Below are 15,818 nucleotides of genomic sequence, written 5' to 3'. Positions count from 1 at the left end.
TCTAACACAGAAAATACCTCCCCAAAACGCCTCGTTGGAGATACGTCACTGCCCATTTGAGTCTTCCATTTAGTTCCGGGTACCGCCTGATGTCATGCGGTACCCGGAACGAAATGGACCAATCCCGAAGAGCTATGGCCACACCAGCAGCGGCGTGTTCCTCCTCCAGAGGTTCGAAGAACCGGCATTTCACAGACGAAAGCTTCCAAAACATTGCCCAGTTTGAGGCCGGATATGCACAGCTTGTTTGGACCGTTTGGAGCAGGGGAAGATCTGGGTATACAACCTGTAAGTTTGCATTGTTATTTGTGTATTTATCAAACAAGACTGTTTAAATGTGTAAACTGTGTTGGACTGCTAAGCCATTGACACAGTGCTAACTGTGCTAACTAAGTTGCTAGAGTTTCCATATATCAACTCTAATATCAGCAGATGGCCTTGCATACATGTATCTCATAGCAGGAGAATGTCTGCATTCACACACAAAATACCTATTGACAGTATACTGCGGGTGATTTGCCAGTCAGTCGCGAAACGTAATTACATTATAGCTGGCGTAGCGATCTAACACACGGAGCTAGAGCTAGTTTTGGTCAGAAAAACATTTTTGTGATGCTACGTTGCTAGCGTTTAAATATATCAACTACAATGTCAGCAGATGGCCTTACATGTTTGTCATGGCAGGAGAATGTCTGCAGTCACACACACGGAATACTCATACAGTATACTCCGGTTTACCGTACATATACTGCATGTAGCTAACGAGGCTAGCTGTATGCTAGCGCAAAACAATGTATTCATGCAAGTTACATTGTATGGTAGCAGAATACCCGTATACGATTGCAATTATAAACACGTTATTGCTAGCCTAATATGAACCACTAGCTTTTGTTCATAGTAGTTTTATTACACTGCATTATAGTTGCCTTTCCTCCAAGCTAACGTTCATATCGTGTTAGCTACCAAGGTAAACAAAGCTAGGTTAGCATATTAGCAGGCAAGCTGTTCATTACACAACTACTACTAACGAATCTAAAACAACTAAGTTTCTCTAATATTTTGTGATTTGCATTTGATTTCGTCCAGCCAGATCCTGGCGGACAATCCATGACGGGGAAGGGATTCTACTACTACTGAGGCCTCGTGCTAAAAGGCACCGCACCGCACCGGCTGTGCGCAGGCAAGAGGAGGAGGAATGGATGATATACCGTGTATATATGTATATTTATGTTCATTTTGTACATTTCTAAAAATAAAGTTTAATGGAAATACTTAGTAGGCCTATCCTTTCTTCCCTGAATTCATATATAGCAAACCATGATTTGATTTCTCATCAAACAGTAGTAGTTTATAACGGGTAAAAATAACTTACTCTTTGTTATGAGAGTAGCTCGTAGGCCACAACGGAAAGACAAGGAGACATACACGAGTTTACAAAACCACGGCACATTTATTGTGGTAAATGCAAAGATAGGTGGTTGAGAGGATCGCAGAGTTAGTCTTCCTGCAGCCGCTTTGGAGAGAGACTGGGGCCGTAGTGTCCGGAGGTGTCCGTGATCGTGCTGATTAGCCTCTTCAGCTCCACCCCATCGTAAGACAAAGGCCCTGGGGCCGTCACACTCTTCTATAACAACAGTTAAAAATATATATGTATATAAAATATACCGCTGTACCGACGCCATGATAAGACTGATGTTACGCTGAGAGCAGCCGGGAAAAGCACTGTTAGACATGGGCGCAGCCTCTCTGGTGGTTGACTAATCAGAACGAGTGGCCGAGCTGACCAATCGGAGCACACTAGGCTCACAGGGAGGGGGGGGCAAGAGCTCCAACGAGTCGTTTAGTGGAGAAAGTGAATACTGCTGAATACACATGCTTGACAGAGATGCTGTATGCGAAACCAATGTGAGTTTGGAAAATTGCACAGTATAAATCTATTTTAGTATACCTCAACAATGTAATTATGATCAGTGGAAATGGCCATGACATGGGCCCTTTAAAGGTAGGGTAGGTAAGTTTGAGAAACCGGCTCGAGATCGCTAGAATTTTGAAAAAAAATACACAACCGGAGAAAATCTGCCACTTCCTTATAGAGCCCCTCCTCCAACACACACGAACGCGCACATGACCAATGAGGGCACGAGATAAGTTTGTGCACAGATGGAAGGCTGACAGGCCGGTAGGTAGGTTAAGTACATTGTCAGAATAAGTGAGAAATGGATTTAACTTCTGTTTTACATATGCCATACATTTTTGCATACATTCATAGTAAATATTTATTCAGTATGATAGCTGTCTAACAGAAGTTAAATCCATTTCTCACTTATTTTGACAATGTACTTAACCCCAAATAAAAGAACCCAATAAAAATTGTTGTTAAATAATAGTGAAGTCACGTTGTATATATATATATAATATCTGCATGTATATTTTCTATTTCGACATGTATATTTTATATTTTATTTTATTTTTCTTTCTATTCTTGTATATTTTGTAGTTTTGTTTTATTGTAAAATGCCTTTTATGCTGCTGTAACAACAACAATTTCCCAATTTGGGATCAATAAAGTACTATCTATCTATCTATCTATCTATCTAACAATAACTCATCTCTCTCGGTTTTCTGAGTTTTCTTTGTGTGCTTTGCCAAATGCCACTGTGTCAAGTGTCCTAGTTGGGTTGCCGTATGGAGTTGTGCAATATGGCGGACCATCTCGCACATGCGCACTGCAGATAGGGCAGGGCGGCAGAACGGGTAGTGACGCTGGGTGTTTCTCAATCGCGAGTACGCTTGCTTGGTAGCACATGTCTGCCGAGCATCTTGCTTCAGAAGCGAGTCAAGAATACTTCCTGGCATTCGGAAAACGAAGTGTGGAACACGCTAGCAAGTGTGCAGGTGTGCGTCATATGAGAGGCCCCGCCTTACATCTTCCGCCACAGATTTTGGGGAAATTGGTCCGTGCGCAAAGCATTGTGGGGATTTTAAGACCGCGGAGTCTACTCATGTGCAGCCTCGATATTTCTCCAAACGGAGTACGCCGGGCTCGGTAGATTTCCAAGTATGCTGGAGATTGGAACAGTACTTCGGCGGCACTCGATGACGTAGTATGCTTGAAATAGTGGCTCTGAAGCAGCTTTACTCGCGATTGAGAAACACCCACGGGCTGCGTCTCAGGTCGACTATTTTCATTTCCTCAGTCCTCGGTCCTCGGTATCACCGGAAGTTGATTTGTCTGCGCCATCTTGAGTAGCGTCCCATGGCTCTTATTTCTGCCGGAGGACCAAGGACCGAGGATCGAGGAGCGAGGAGCGATAATGGAGGAGCGATAACCGAGGAACCACCAGACCATCCTCAGATGAAATCCTCAGATACTCGCTCCGCCCCCTTACTGTGTATCGCTCACTGATTGGACGATGCAGCGCATGCACTGATCTGATGCTTCTTGACATGTGAGCAGTTTCCCAGCGGAGTGAAGAAAATACATGAAACTCACGAGAGTCACTCCTCAGTCTATACTGTGTTTTGTTTCAATTAATGTATCATTTAGTTACAAATATGTGATATATCTGAACAACAAAGTGGTCAAAAATCATTTTATCATTTCATGATCGCTTTTTTCGTTTATACATTTTAAGAATGGCATTTATCTTTTTTGAGAATGAGTTCTTATTTTATTTTTATTTATTTGGGTCTACAACAGATGATACAAATGTATATGTCAGTAAATGTGTACTAACAGAGGCGGGGGTGTGTGTGAAAACAACGGGGACAGAGCTGCTGTCAGACATCAGCTGTGAGGTGTCATCACAAACGGACGTCGCTTCACGTGACGCTCCGGAGGAAAGGACGTCCCATTGCTCTTAAAACTCATTTCCCTGCTTCTCGTGGTTTCCTTGCGTCTCTCCATGTTTCCCTGGTGGGAGGGACTAAACGCAGGGAAACGACGCAAGTGAGGGATGCAAGGATTCCATTTAATCGACCTGAGATGCAGCCACGGCCTACCAGGGCTGCGTTTCACTTCTCTTATTTTTCATTTCCTCGCTCCACGGTCTCGGTCTCACCGGAAGTTGATTTGTCTGCGCCATCTTGAGTAGCGTCCCAATGGCCTTATTTTTGAGAAGGGTCTAGCTGCGGCCGCGGCCAGTACACGACACTACACGACACGCCCACTACACGACACGCCCACCTAACACGACACTACGGTGGCTGAGAGACATTACCATACATGGCAGATTAAAAGCGAATTGACGACACTGACGCTGATGCAAGGATATTTAAAGAGACATGAGGTTCAGAGAACAGACAAACAATATGGCGCACCGAGTACAGGTAATTAACGTATTGTGGTTTTAGATATAATTACATACTATTTAGGTTCTCGTTTGTTTGTCGATGTGGCTGTTTTAGCGCAGTGTAATTGTGTTTATTTAGCTAATTTGTATTTTAAATATTAAATGTAAAGGAATGGAATACATATAAATATATATATATCTTAGCTCTTAGCTTGACATGCTCGACGTTCAGTTAGCATATATGCTAACTGAACATGCTCGTTCAGTTAGCATGTCAAGCTAAGAGCTAAGATATATGTATATAGTTTAGCTTGACAGATGGAACAATGCATGTACTCGCATTTTTACAAGAATCTGATTTTAAATATTCATTGAAGGTGTCTTTCACATTTGAATGTTTTAAAAAAAAAACATGTATTAGCTGCTATACTGACATGCACATATGTATAATTATATTATTATTTTAAGTGTGGTTTAAAGTTAAATGATATATAGTTATTGGGTAGAGCCAAGTAACCCAGGTGGATGCAATCAGGCCTCTGTTTTTAGATGGGGTTTGTGGCCATGCTGTAGGCCTGACATTTAAACCATAGACCGTATATATAAAGATTTAAACTAGCTGAAGGGCTTTCTGTTCGAACCACAGTGACATCTAGAGGTTGTTTTGTGCATAACATGTCAACCAAAAAGGTAGAGCTGGCTGAATCAGATGGAGTTAAACTTTTTTTTTTTTTTCAACAAGATATCAAGACACAAAATGTGCTCTACCAAATGGTGGCGCTGGCAGTTAAAGGGTTACCTTCTGAAAGTGAGGAAGTATGACCAGCTTTGTCCCATAGGATTATACAGGCCAGTCCATTGCTGCTTGTTTAAGGAGTTAACTATTTCCAATATTAAAGTCACTGAAATTGTATTCTATTTTATTCACCTATAGACAAACAACACAACACTCCGTGATGGAGCACGCCCAGAGCTCAACAAATTGGACTCGGACACCTTCCAGTGTCCATTTTGTGAAAGGACCGGGTCATACCCTGGTCTGATGGCTCATTTGCAGAGCCACCAGAGGGCACTTGTGAAATATGGAGGTAAGTACATCTATAATTCTATATGATCATTGTATACTTCATCACATTACATTACATGTTACTTGTTAGATGTGTTTAATGCCTCACACATTATGGATACATGTGTTATTTCTGTGCCCCAGGACATCCTTGGTGTAAATTCATTTTTGAATTATAAATTGAACATTAAAAATTAGATTTATATTCAGGTTATGAAGTGTTAATAATGCTGGAAAAATATCCTTATTTGGGGTAGGCACAATATGAGCATAATCACACATTCAATCTGCAAAAAATCAGTTTATAGGCAAAAATATTATTGTTGGTGACATGATTATTTATTGCTCTCGCACAAACACCTTGTTTCAAATTGCATATTTACAAGAAATTCATGTTGGTTTGTTTCTAGAATCCTCTAAACTACTTTCTGTCTCTTTTTTTTAGGTTATAATGTTTATAAATGCCATCTCAAATGTGTGGCCAGCAGCCATTATCACTGTGGCTTTTGCCCAAGAATCATTGGGAGAAAGGAGATGTTTATTAGTCACTTTAAAAACTGCTGCACTGAACATCCAACTACGTTGGCGGCGGCCCCAGCAACCACAATGACTCCTCCAGTGATGGCCCCGACGGCCGCTCCAGTGATGGGCCCCGACGGCCGCTCCAGTGATGGCCCCGACGGCCGCTCCAGTGATGGCCCCGACGGCCGCTCCAGTGATGGCCCAGACGGCCGCTCCAGTGATGGCTCCGACGGCCGCTCCAGTAATGGCTCCGGCTGCTGCAGCAACATGGCACAATATTTCCACAGCCCCCAACATTTTGATGTCAAAGCGCAAAACCACAACATGTTGTTTTTGTAGCCTACAACTAAAAAGGAACATTTTTCACATGATGTTCTGTTCAATAAATGTTCATTGAGGAAAACGGTATCAGTGTCTTATTGTATATTCATCACAGTGAATGCAGTGCATGCTGAACTTGCCGGACCATATACTGTAGTTGAAAGTACACAATGAAACACTGGCTTGCTTGTATCAAATCAATACAATTCCCACATGCCCTACCCCGGAACCTGCGGTCTTCAGACTCTGGCCCCCCGCACCAACCTGCGATCCTTCGGGGACAGAGCCTTCAGTATGGCAGCCCCCACTCTCTGGAACGCTCTCCCTGCGGAGATCTGCAACATCCCCACGCTTGACGCCTTCAAAAGGGCCCTCAAGTCTGCCAAGGTCTTTGGCCCCAAATCTATTTGTGTTGTCTGTCTAACTGTTCGTCTAACTGCCTTTTGTTATGTTTGTTTCTACTCCTGTTCTTTTTAAAGCGACCTTGGGTCTCATGAAAGGCGCTATATAAATCCAAGTTATTATTAATACATCATTGGAACGGTAAGAATCTCAGCTACAACACTGACTAAAGCCTTCCCATCTCCAGTATGCCTACATGACAAGCATTTTTATAATATACAGTAAACATATCTTTGACTTATTAGAGAAGAGACAATCATCAAGCCAGATACCAAGGTATTTACAACAGGCAACCACTTCAATTACTTTTCCTTTATGTTATTGTTATTTGGTTTTTATTAGTGCTTTTGTCGTTTTGAAGGAAATTAAAATACTGTATTGAGTTGGTTTCTTCTGTTTTGGAAGCCTTGTATATCTTTTTGGTCTTGTTAGAAATACCCCATGGTAAAACAGTGTTCTAGCAGCAGTTAAAGAAGCTTAGTTTGCTGTCTTAGACTGCCAGTTGTATTAAGATGGTTTATTCACAATTTACACATAAAACCTAAATGTTCATCTGTTTATTGTTCTTCTTCCTTTATATTCAAAGCATGTTGATTGTCTATTGGCTATATCTTGACATTATGTTAATTTGATCATACTTGCCATACATTTATTTTAATTTATGCGATTCCTTCAAAGGTTTTGTAATAGACCCCTAGTACTTTTAATTTATAAAGTAATAATAATACATGTGAATGATTGAGCTCATTAGTGGCCTGACTGGCCCTCCTAATTTGTTCCTTAATGACCCCATGATGTGATAATGTATATCTTAAAACCTTTAACAACTATATTTAGATGTTCACAAATATCTACATTTATGTATAAAATACATGTGTAGCAGTTAGACAAACATAATCAATAGATCATCTCATTAATACCTATTTTATATATTAAAAAAAAGTTGACTAAACCACCGTTTGTTGACAAAATGATTTGGGTTGAAAGTTATACTGTTGTGTCTCAAACGGATAGACTAGGTTATTCATTTATTTGCCTAATAGTTGCTTAAAATGCTACAATAACATTTGCAATTCGTTTTTAATCTGCCATGTACGATCTCAATAATAATAAGTGTCGTCAATTCGCTTTTAATCTGCCATGTACGGTAATGTCTCTCAGCCACCGTAGTGTCGTGTCAGGTGGGCGTGTCGTGTAGTGGGCGTGTCGTGTAGTGTCCATGGATGTATAATAAGAACTGGATACAGCGTGGGAGGCGGGGCCTCATTCATTCCTATGAGAGTTGCTCATTCGCGCATGATGATAAAATGGCCCAACTTTTGAGAGAGCGAAACGTCACAGATTACCCGGCATGCCTGAGAAGTACCCGTATGTGCGCTCATAGCGCATGCGCAACTTTAACCATGCCCCCCAAAATGCTCGTTCACATCAAGCACGTCAATTTGCGTACACGTAACAGCACCGCACGTTCATGACAGCATGGTAATGTTTGTTATGATAGATTTGATATTAACGAGGCGGCAGTTAGCAGCTAGCGGTTAGCTAGTAATTATGCTAATTTACACATCAATCGTTATGTACTTTTATATTACGCTGTAACAGGATCTAGTGATATCCAAGCAACAGAGCTTCATTTAGCATGAAAGAATTATTGCACTGTATATATATATATATATATATATATATATATATATATACACACAGTGCAATAAGCTTCTTAGTGCAATAAGAAGCTACAGGGACGTTAATCTACGTCGGTAATATTAACTTTATTTAATACAACATTTACGGTACAAGATTTAATCATACAGCCCATGTAGTATAATATGTTATAAATGATGAATTACAGCAAACATGTGCAATATATCCATTATTACAGCTCCGTGGGCTGGCAGTAAGGCGATATGGGTCCGTTCTTATTGTGCATCCATGGGTAAAGATAAACGCATGTAGTGCTGAACACGTAACATGAACGTGCCGGGCGGCGCGGTCCCGTGGGTTAGATGCGCGTTCATAATGCAGAGGGAAATAACTCTCAGAATAACGTTATTAGCACATTTTACAACTTGAGGAACGAATGTTTTTAATAAGGGCTATACAAGTGTTCATACTGGGTAGTTTATTTAGTTTAAAAAAAATTATCCAACGATTTACAGACCACTCTTTCCCCATGTAAGTCAATGGGAAAAAGTGTTTCCGGGCCTGGCAACCAAAAGGAAGTGTAGTACCGCCGTTTGGCCAGCACGAATATTTTCATCAGAGTCCGGCGCACTTCCTGGGGGCTTGGTAGTGTCGTGTACTGTCCGTGCAAGCCCCCAGGAAGTGCGCCGGACTCAGATGAAAATATTCGTGCTGGCCAAACGGCGGTACTACACTTCCTTTTGGTTGCCAGGCCCGGAAACACTTTTTCCCATTGACTTACATGGGGAAAGAGTGGTCTGTAAATCGTTGGATAATTTTTTTTAAACTAAATAAACTACCCAGTATGAACACTTGTATAGCCCTTATTAAAAACATTCGTTCCTCAAGTTGTAAAAATGTGCTAATAACGTTATTCTGTGAGTTATTTCCCTCTGCATTATGAACGCGCATCTAACCCACGGGACCGCGCCGCCCGGCACGTTCATGTTACGTGTTCAGCACTATATGCGTTTATCTTTACCCATGGATGTACAATAAGAACGGACCCATATCGCCTTACTGCCAGCCCACGGAGCTGTAATAATGGATATATTGCACATGTTTGCTGTAATTCATCATTTGTAAAATATTATACTACATGGGCTGTATGATTACATCTTGTACCGTAAATGTTGTATTAAATAAAGTTAATATTACCGACGTAGATTAACGTCCCTGTAGCTTCTTATTGCACTAAGAAGCTTATTGCACTGTATATATATATATATATATATACATATATATATATATATATATATATACAGTGCAATAATTCTTTCATGCTAAATGAAGCTCTGTTGCTTGGATATCACTAGATCCTGTTACAGCGTAATATAAAAGTACATAACGATTGATGTGTAAATTAGCATAATTACTAGCTAACCGCTAGCTGCTAACTGCCGCCTCGTTAATATCAAATCTATCATAACAAACCATAACCATGCTGTCATGAACGTGCGGTGCTGTTACGTGTACGCAAATTGACGTGCTTGATGTGAACGAGCATTTTGGGGGGCATGGTTAAAGTTGCGCATGCGCTATGAGCGCACATACGGGTACTTCTCAGGCATGCCGGGTAAACTGTGACGTTTCGCTCTCTCAAAAGTTGGGCCATTTTATCATCATGCGCGAATGAGCAACTCTCATAGGAATGAATGAGGCCCCGCCTCCCACGCTGTATCCAGTTCTTATTATACATCCATGTGTCCGTGGCCGCAGCTAGACCATATTGTTATTTTTGCCGGAGGACCGAGGAGCGAGGAGCGATAATGGAGGAGCTATAATCGAGGAACCACCAGACCATCCTTCGATGAAATCCTCAGACACTCGCTCCGCCCCCTTACTGTGTATCGCTCACTGATTGGACGATGCAGCGAATGCACTGATCTGATGCTTCTTGACATGAGAGCAGTTTCCCAGCAGAGTGAAGAAAACACATGAAACTCACGGGACTCACTCCTCAGTTTATACTGTGTTTTGTTTCAATGAATGCATCATTCAGTTACAAATATGTGATATATCTGAACAACAAAGTGGTCAAAAATCATTTTATTCATTTATTTGAAACATTTTCATGATCGCTTTTTTCGTTTTACATTTTCATTTATTGTCATTTCCATTCAGTCAGTCATTAAGTGCTATTTAAAATGTTAATTTGCTACATATCCACACAAACAAACAAAGTGTGCAATCCAATGAATGTTAATCTAACTGGGTTTTGATAGATAACATATCTCTTTTTCTTCTCTCAATTATTTTATTTCTATTGTGCACTCTAATCAATATTAATCTAACTATTGTTCGTTTATACATTTTAAGAATGGCGTTTATCTTTTTTGAGAATGAGTTCTTATTTGATTTTATTTATTTGGGTCTACAACAGATGATACAAATGTTTGTGTCAGTAAATGTGTACTAACAGAGACGGGGGTGTTTGTGAAAATAACGGGGACAGAGCTGCTGTCAGACGAACAGCTGTGCAGCGTCATCACAAACGGACGTCGCTTCACGTGACGCTCCGGAGGAAAGGACGTCCCATTGCTCTTAAAACTCATTTCCCTGCTTCTCGTGGTTTCCTTGGCTGCGTTTCACTTCGGTTAAATGGATTCCTTGCGTCCCTCACTTGCGTCGTTTCCCTGCGACTAGTCCCTCCCACCAGGGAAGCATGGAGAGACGCAAGGAAACCACGAGAAGCAGGGAAATTAGTTTTTTTTCAACATGTTAATAAAAGGAAAAGTAATCATACAAATGGTGATACAATTTCATACATCTTACCAATCAAACACAGGGTAAATTCAACTTTAAATGTAGCCTACAATGAGCTCTTATTATCAACTTGGCCTACTTTCATTAATTTCTCCATTGAAAAACTGGCTCAACTTACCCCAAGGCCCATGGTTCACTTTACCCCATAGCCACCATTTTAGAAAAAATAGCACATGCGATATCCTTTTCAATTTCAAAGAACACAAATTGGGTTACATTAACAAATAACTAAAACAACAATACTGTAGAATAACAAAATGAATGCCGTGAATACACCGAAATACACGTGTTGAAGCAGTTCGCTGCTGATTACTACGCCCCCCCGCGCGGGCCGAATATTCGAATATTCGCTGCTGATTACTACCGAATATCCGGAGCCCGAAAAATGGTATTCGGGACAGCCCTAGATCATTCTGCTTTAGTTTGTGGGCTACAGCAAGTTTATGGTAGCAGCACGTTAACAGCTTCATCCTTTGATCAGACCCCCAGTATACCCTAGTCAGCGCCCCTAGTTACACCAATCAGCGTGCGATTACCGTACAGCCAATCACAATGCGTGACGTCATTGGTAAGCGACGGACCCCGAACACATATGGTAGGGCGAACACATATGGTACTGACAACGGCTTCCACAGATGAAATTTTTTTATGGATTTTTTGTCAAAGCACTTAAGATATTCATTGCTATCGGGATGTTAAGAGCATTCCATGGAATATAACAAAAAGTGTATCTCGAGCCGGTTTCTCAAACTTACCTACGGTCAGTGTATGTTTTGGTCATTGGATTTTCTTTTCACAAATGGATATTCAAAAACAAAAAACGACTGGATATTTGATTTTCGTTTTAAAATTGAAAAACCAAAATTGAAATACAAGGCGTTTTTCTTTATCATGGTCAAAAAGGGATTTACTAAACTTAAAAAACGGGATGATTTTCATTTTCTACTTCTCAAAACAAAAAATTAAATCACTAGAAAACAGAAACAAAAAAACTACAATTTTGTCATATTCTGCTACCGGAAGTTACCTTACAAAATAAGAGCGCAGATGAGGACGGTCAATCCGTGTATCCATTTGTTTTCACAACGAAAACAGCCAAGACACATATTGAGTCCAGAAAATGAATGTTATTAAGGGCTGTGAATATAATAGACCGATGTCTTAAATGGACAACATTGTTAGGAGATTTAAACTATACAGCGATTCTGCACTGCGGTCAACTCAGCCGTCTCTCGGGTGACCAGATGTCCCGCTTTGTGCGGTACTGCACAGCATTTTCACGACTTTTGGTGCATCCCGCAAATTGAGACGATGTCCCGCATATTTCATTTAGATTAGCTAAAACGCTTTTCTAAAATCAGATTTATGACATGAATCAGATGCGGAGAAAGGCCGGCTCGGTTCGCTGACGGCCGGCACCGCCCTTTATTATTATATGTTTTAAACGGCATCATGTAAATTGACAGTCCACAGAGGTCCACAGTTTTTTCAAATCAGCTGCTCTTCATTTTATTCCCTGCTATATTCAATGAGTGAGTGAATATTTTTTACCACAAGTTCTTAATAAAACTGACACTTTTGGACTCTGTACTATATTGACTGCTACCAGAAATGAAATTAAGTAGGCTACTTTTACTGTGTAGCCTACTTTGTGAGTAATCCTCTGTCAGAGTCCCCTCCATAGTAGGCCTACATAATGCATGTTTATCTGTTATCTTTGATGAGTGATAAAAAGACAATTTTACCATTAGTTCTTAATGAAATTGATACTGTTTGACTTTGTATTAGTTAGCCTACTACTAACAATACATTGAAGTAATTTTACTGTGTATTTTGTGAGAAATCTTCTGTCAAAGTCCCCTGCTGAGAACAAAATCAAGTCACTTCTGCTAAGTTTGATGAGGGAATAATTTTTTGTTGCCATTAATTATTCGTGGGATTGATCCTGTTGGACTCAGTACTACTGAAACTACCCCCACAAGTAATATGAAGTACTTACTGTGTACTTTTCCAGTAATCCTCTGTCAATGTCCCCTCCCGAGTACAAGAATGCATGTTTTTCTTTTAATAAGCGTTAAAAAACCTTTCTTCCTGAGACTGATATTGTTGGACAGAGTATTTTAAGAGGATGGTAGACATGATATCAGCAATACTTCCAGTCAGTACTCCGGCAGCAGCATTTTACACCTTGGAAAGTCTTTAGAGTCTGGCCTGGATAGCTGGTCACAAATATCCTTCAGCAAAGTAACACACTCTGTCACATGGTTGCCCTCTTATGATGCTGCTGTCTTTTAGATAAAGGGCGTTTTATGGTTGCTTGTATCCTCAGATAGTGGTTTGTTTAAATAACTAGTGACATTTGAATAAATATTGCAAAAAAGGGCTCCAAAAAAGGCATATAACCTGGCCGGCTTAACCAGTCTGTATTTCTTCAAGCACCACAAGATTCATAGTTTATAAAGTACAATTCTGGGCCATTGATTGTGTCATTTCTCCAAACACATAAAGTAAAATGCATTTTTTGAAGCCTTAAAATGGTGCAGGAAAAGGACTTTATAGTTAAGAGAAGAGAAAAAAGGAAAGAAAACTGTTGACAGACATAACATGAGGTCCTTGGCACTCAGACTCTAGAGGGATCATTTTGTGATCATGGGGCATCACCCTTACAGCATCAGGACAATATCATATGGAGTCAGACACTGGAAGTGTGCTGAAGGCGTTGACTGGACTGATGGAAGGATGAGGCTGATGAGACTGAAGAATCTGCGAGGAATGAACTAGCGGCTGAGAAATAATCATGAGAGCCATTGAAGCCATGAAGAATTTATCCTTCCACAAATCTTTTCATCTGCTGTATTAATAAAGTTGCCACGTGTTTTCAAATTCAAGTTAAGGCACTATCTGTGCAGAACATTACAAATATTCTTCATTTGCAGTATTTTATTTTAAAAGTGTTCAGAAAGACTGAATCAATTATATGCTATATATATATATCTATATATCTATAATATCAATATTGTTATTAACTTCAACCAAAGTCAATTTAAATAGCGGGCAAAAATTGGTTAATTGCCATGGATGTGGTGTTTGATATAGTTTACGTTCAATTTCAACTATTTTAGGCAGAAAAACGTATATTGACTAAAACTTTTAAAATAATTTACTATAATTTAGAAAGGTTTTTGTGAGAAATCATTTCAAAAGTAAACTTTTTTTCATTTTATATTTTAATTTGAAATGTTTGCACACAACATTATTAATTTAAACATTTTTATCCATTTTTTAAATTATGAATCAATTTATTTTATTCTATCCTTGAGGCTGGGGAAGATTTCCAGCATGTAGTTCAACATGCAAATGTTGAAATACAAGTAAGTATATAAGTATAACATGGAAAAGTAAATAAAATACGTTTAGGATGTGGATTTATTTTCTCTCACCTTGTAATTACACAATCAAACCATCTATAATTTAGCTCTGGCCTTTACTCACAAAAAACACATTTTTCGAAGCTCTATTGACTGACATGCAATGACTGGGACTGATGGAAGAATCTGAGAGGAATGAACTAGGAGCAGAGAAATAATCCTATTTAAAAGACAGCAGCTTCATAAGAGGCCAACAAGAGTGACAGGGTGTGTTTTGATTGATTGATTGAAAAGTTTATTAACAGCTTGTATATTGGGTACAGTACAGTACAGCTCAAAACATACAATTGTTAAGGGGATGCAGACCAGAGAAAGACTTTCGTCTTGTTTACATCAGGGTCCCCCATTTCCAATTCATCATATCATTTAAGACATATAAGACATATTAGACATACAGATGGCTTATTTACAATTTACATACAGGTGGTTTTTTACATACAGATGGCTTATTTACAATTTTCATTTTAGATTTCGTTCTAATACATCCTAACCGGACATTTAAGACATACCAAGTCTACAGATATACAGTTAGTAACAGAGTCTAAAATGCGAGTATATACATAGATGGGGGGGGGAAGCTGTCCATTGTACGACAGGTTGAGATTAGTACCATTACCGGGGCCAGTTTTGCAATGCTCTCCCCCGAAGGTGCTCTTTAAGAGAGGTTTTGAAGGTAAGTATAGTTTTACTTTCCTTTACAGTTGTGGGAAGAGCGTTCCACCTTGATGTGGCATCATTGCGAAACGTGTATTCCCCCTTTTTTGTGCCAAATCTGGGTTTTACATGATTTGTGGAGCTCCCTCTGGTGTTATGATCATGGTATTCCTTGACCTTTGGGAAGAATTTTGACATGTACATGGGTACCATAGAGGTGTAGTGGATCTTGTAGACCAGGCCCATTGCAAGTAGCTGTACTCTGTCGTCTACTCTAAGCCATCCTAGGTTGTCAAAGTGGGCAGAGGTGAGGTGGGTTCTAGATGAAAGGTCAAGCAGTAGTCTGACCAGTTTATTTTGCGATGTTTGAAGTTTTATTTTTAGCGCCTTGGAGGTGCTATGGTACCATGATGTGCAAGCATAGTCATAGTACCCTTGAATGAGTGCTCCTGCCAGAGTTTTCAGGGTGTTTTTGTTTACCAGAGAGGAGATCCGGTATAGGAATCTAGTTCTTTGATTGACTTTTTTTATTACATTGGATGCCATTTTGTCACAGGAGAGGTTTGCCTCAAGAATAGATCCTAGGTATGTAATTTCCTTCTTACTAGTGACAATAATGTCACCCACTGCAACTGAGAAGTCGTCGGATTTGCTGAGATTATGTTTCGAACCGAAGAGAATGGACTC

This window comes from Trematomus bernacchii, unplaced genomic scaffold (genome assembly GCF_902827165.1).
Source record: "Trematomus bernacchii unplaced genomic scaffold, fTreBer1.1, whole genome shotgun sequence".
In the NCBI taxonomy this organism is placed as follows: domain Eukaryota; kingdom Metazoa; phylum Chordata; class Actinopteri; order Perciformes; family Nototheniidae; genus Trematomus; species Trematomus bernacchii.
The sequence above is the reverse complement of the archived record's forward strand: the minus strand, read 5'-3'. Positions refer to the sequence as shown.